General features: G+C 37.8%; 1 pseudogene; it reads right to left on the reverse strand.

The window, feature by feature from the left end:
* Window positions 1-959: 959 nt before the first annotated feature.
* LOC140066330 (U2 spliceosomal RNA) lies at window positions 960-1,193 on the reverse strand (annotated as a pseudogene).
* Window positions 1,194-4,944: the final 3,751 nt, after the last annotated feature.

Raw genomic sequence — 4,944 nt, forward strand, 5'->3', positions numbered from 1 at the left:
TTCCTCTTTGCCATAGTTGAGTCTTCCGAAAAAAAACTGTCGACCAAAGTCACAGCAACACTTGATCCCTCCTCTTCGTCGTCTGCTCTAGGGTAAACCCTAAGCACACTCCAGACCTCCTGACCGCGTCCGGACGTGCCTGGATCGCAGCCAAAAGGCCGAGAAGCGATACCGACCATAGCTCGCCCAGACCGGGCCCCCTTCAGAACTCTCAGCACTGCTCACGGAGAGGAGACACCGCCAGGAGGCGAAAAACCTGCTCTGCAAGTCACACAGTCCTCTGCGTGGGGACAATTAATCTGCATAGGACCGCCCCCAACAGGCACCTCCCCCGCAAAGCAGCAGGGGGGCCGAGCGAGCGGGCGTCTGCACTTCATCTGCCAGCCGCCCGCCGCTACACCCTCCCCACAACAACTCTTTTGTCAAGTCAGTCTGACCGACTGACTGCCTGCCTGCCTGACGGCTCAGAGATCACTTTTCCTTTCTCTTGACACAGCCGCTGGACGGTGTGAGGGGACAAGCACGCTCGCTCCAGCACACGCTGATAGCTACAGCTTACCTTCGGTCGTTCGCACCTTCTCAGACTGTGACTGCTAGCAGTGGAGGAGGAAGCAGCCAAATCTCAACCTGCAGGTGTCTTCGATTCAAGTAGACGGCCGGCTCCAGACTAATCATGATCCAATTAGCTCCAATTAATTAGGCCGCCGATTAGGTCACTTTTATTTTTCCTTTTTTTTTTTTTTTCCTTTGTTCCGGGTCGGGCCCATTTTGCACCTCATTAATCAATTAGTGAGAAGCCTTTGTTCCTCCTGCAAAAGACACAGCACACAACACACCTGAGTAGGTGACAAAGCACAAGAGCGTCGTCGACGTCACATTGCAAACTTTGGCTCCATTTCTTTTCCCTTTTCCAAAGTTTTGCTATTTATTTATTTCTCTATCTTTTTCACCAAGTTAAGAAGGGGTGCACCGGTCCTGGAGGTACTGCAATACCAGGTCAATGCGTGGAGTGGACAGAGCAAGCTCTTTTTCCATCTCCCTGTTCCAAAAATCCATTTAATATATGGTCCCCAGATAGGGGACGTATCAGATATTAAACTGATAAGAACAGATTTTTTTTTTTTTTTTTTTTTTTTTTTTTCTTTTTTTTTTACATTATCTCAGTTATCTCAATGCTCAAGTCAAAATGGAAAAATGTCTTTTGTTTTTTGCAGAAAAAAAACGACTTCCAAAACAAGAGATCAAGATTTCATCACTGATAATGCAAGTAAATAATAAAGTATATATATATATTTTTTAAATCTTAAATTCTAATATAATTTTAGAGAAAAAACTATAAGTAAAAAAGGAAAAAACAAGTTGTTACCGTAAAGTGCAGTTCCAAATGTCCGGCTTCCATAGATTCTTAGCTGCTTGAACTCCTAAAGATAGCTTATCCCTCCAAAAATACAAGAATAAATAGCTTAAAAACAACTTTAAACAGTCATTTTCACAAACATTTTCTTTTCTAAAAATGGAGATGTTTCTTGTTTTCCATAACGCCATCTTTACACATGTGATTAAAATCCAAGCAACTTTAAAATCTTCATTTTTTATCTTCAAACCGTAAAAAATCACATTAAAGTCTAAAAAGCGGACATTAGTTAAAATTTTTAAAAGGTTACTTACTTTTCTCCAGACATTTTGGGCGAAAACACAGTCCCAAAAAACGTGCATTGGTGTTTCGCTATGTAAACAATTCGACCTTGGGCACTTTTCAGACCTAGAGAGTCTCCTGCGGTACTGAAATTCCCTGGTGGGGAGACAGTCCTTTATTGCACACCACAGGAGCTCTTTTTGTTTGTTGGATAATAAATTAAAATTAATGTTCTTCCAAATTTCCTCTGATACATCTCCATTAAAATTCCCCACTGGGCTGCACACCACTTTTCCATCAATTAGGTGAAGAATCTTTTTGTGGTCTTTTAAAATCTCCGTGCTGACATCTTGTAAACTGTACATTCTAATAATTCTTTCTAAAACAATGTAGTTACCAGCAGGGATCCACCTGTACGGACAGGACAAGGGCAGGTTCGCCCACTTGTATTTCTTAATTAAAAAACCACAATTGTACAGAGTAAAACTTTTCAAATTAAAATCCGGTCCTAAAATGATGTTCATACAAAGTGCCAAATATTTACAATATAAAAATTTCCTCAGGTCTGGGAAAGTTCTTCCTCCTTTAAAAATAGATTTGCATAATTCTTCTCTCTTGCATCTTTCCATTTTGCTACCCCACAGAAAGTTAAAACATATTTTTATAAACTTTCTTAAAAACAGGTTGGAGGGGGGAAAAATCATGGAAATATATAAAAACATAGGCAGTAAAACTTGTTTAATGATTAAAATCTTGCCATCCATACTTAGCTGCCTCAGCATCCAGAAAGAAATCTTCTTCTTCACTCTTTCCAGGAGAGACTCCCAGTTCTTGATGGCTCCACAATTTTCTGAAAAAAAGATGCCTAAAATTTTCAATTCTTGCACTTTGTTAAAAAGACAATTTTCATCAAGTTTAAAATTCCCGCATAATAAAATATTCGATTTTTCCATATTTAATTTAAAACCTGACGCTCCTTGGAACCACTGCACCACCCGGGTTATCCGGTTTATTCCCTTCATGTCCCGGGCGAGCAGTGTAACGTCATCCATATATGAAATTAGCTTGACAGGAATATTTTTGTTGCCAGGAATAAAAACACCACTTATTAATTTGTCTTTTCTGATGGCACAAAGCAATGGTTCAAGAGCACACACGAATAAAATTGGTGATAGCGGGCATCCTTGTTTCACACCGCTTTTGATAAAAACCTTCTCCGATAAAAAACCATTCACAGAAATTTCGCTAAAACACTTATTATATAAGATCCGGATAAAATTGATAAAAACTTGCGGACAACCCATCTTCTTCAATACTTGGAATAAAAAATCGTGAGATACTCGGTCATAGGCTTTCTCAAAGTCCAAACTTAAAACAGCAAGATCTTGACTTCTATCCTTAAAATCCCAGAGAATGTCCCGAATTAAAAGCAAAGAGTCCGAAATTCTCCTACCTGGTATTGCACATGTTTGGTCCCGATGAATGACAGAAGCAATGGTGCCTTTTAATCTGTTGGCCATTATCTTCGCGAAAATTTTGTAGTCGGTATTTAAAAGCGTGATTGGCCTCCAATTTTTCAGATCGTTTTTATTACCTTTTTTAAAAAGAAGCACAATCAGGCCCTCCTGCCACGAATCTGGAGCCGCTCCTGTTGATAGAATTTCTAAAAGGACTTCAAAAAAAGATGTGCAAATACAATTCCAAAAAAACTTATAAAACTCAATAGGTAAACCGTCTTTTCCAGGTGTTTTTAAATTGTTAAAACTCTTCACAGAACTAAGAACTTCTTCTTTTGTCAAATTCTTAGATAAAATAGAACAATCTTCTTCATTAAAACAAGTGTCAACATTCTCTAAAAAATATTCGCTTAAAAAAGGATCACAAGATTTCTTACTGAATAAATTAGAATAAAAGTCTTTTACTTTACCGAGTTTACCGGGTGTTGTCTTCTCTCCATCAAGCTCATCAATAAAATCTTTACCTCCGGATACTTTTTTAAAAAAGAAACTGGTACATTTTTCATCTTCTTCGAGAATTTTAACTTTAGAATTAAAAATAATTTCTTTACCTTTTTCCTTTAAAAGCCTCTTGATCTCGAACTTGGTATCTTCAATTTCTTTCTCCACATTCACGCCCATCTTTTTAAAAGAATAAAAACACTGAAGTTGAGTAAATAACTTATTATAAAACATTTTCTTTACCTTTGCTTTTCTTTGACTTTGTTTGATAAAAAACTTCTTTATTTCAACTTTGGCAAAGTCCCACCATACAGATAAATTACTGAAAAAAGGTTTTTTCAACTCCAATCTTTTAAAAAGAATTTTAAATCTATTGCACACCTCCAAATCATTAAAAATTTTAGTGTTTAGCTTCCAATGAGAAGGTTTTTTGTTAAAAGCATTTTGGTTTAAATTTAAAGTGCATGAAATCATCTTGTGGTCAGAAAAACCATTCACAGTTGTTTTAAAATTTGTGGCTTTAAAGTGCTTTGAGGAGAAAAAATAGTCGATCCGAGATTCAGCTATTGCACTTTGCCAAGTAATTCTGGATTCTTCACTACTTCCACAGGATTTCCATACATCATTAAAATCCAAATCTGCAAGAATATTTAAAACAAAAGTAGCGGACTTCTCCTTCTTCCTCCCGTCCAAATGACAATTAAAATCACCACCAATAATTATGGGGTCTGTGCCAACTAAAAACAATTTTAAAATTTCAAATAACTCTATTCTTTTTTCTTTGCATGTATGTCCGTAGACTGAGAAGCATTTGATTTTTTGGCTTTCCCTCTCCACAGTGATCGATAGGATCCTGCCGGGGTAGATCTCTTCAGAATTAACAATTTTCCAATCTTTGTTACATAGGAAAGCTACACCGTCACTCTTGGTCTCATTTCCTCCTGAGAAGATGTAGTTACCATCCCATGAGTCTCCAAGGTAACTATAGGACATTTTTTTCTCAATATTAGCTTCCTGTAAAAAAATAAAGTCATTATTTTGGCTTTTAAAAAAATCATATAAAGCAGCTCTTTTGAACTTGTTGTTTAGGCCCTGAGTATTCAGGGATGTGCACCGAATCATCCTTTCTCATGATCCTGAGGGCTCTCCCTCTCGCCCTTATGGGTTTTTCCCATTTTTAATTTTGAATGTTCGGAATCCGAGCCGCTAGATGATATATCACCCAGAATTTCAGATCCCTTTGATTTAGCAGAGGATGACTCTTCTTCTCTTCTTTCTTTTTTAGGTCTCTTCCGCGAATTACCCGAGGTGTCCATCGGCTGTTGGGCACACGGGATTTCGGATTCCGTC

Source organism: Engystomops pustulosus, chromosome 6 (genome assembly GCF_040894005.1).
Source record: "Engystomops pustulosus chromosome 6, aEngPut4.maternal, whole genome shotgun sequence".
Classification (NCBI taxonomy): domain Eukaryota; kingdom Metazoa; phylum Chordata; class Amphibia; order Anura; family Leptodactylidae; genus Engystomops; species Engystomops pustulosus.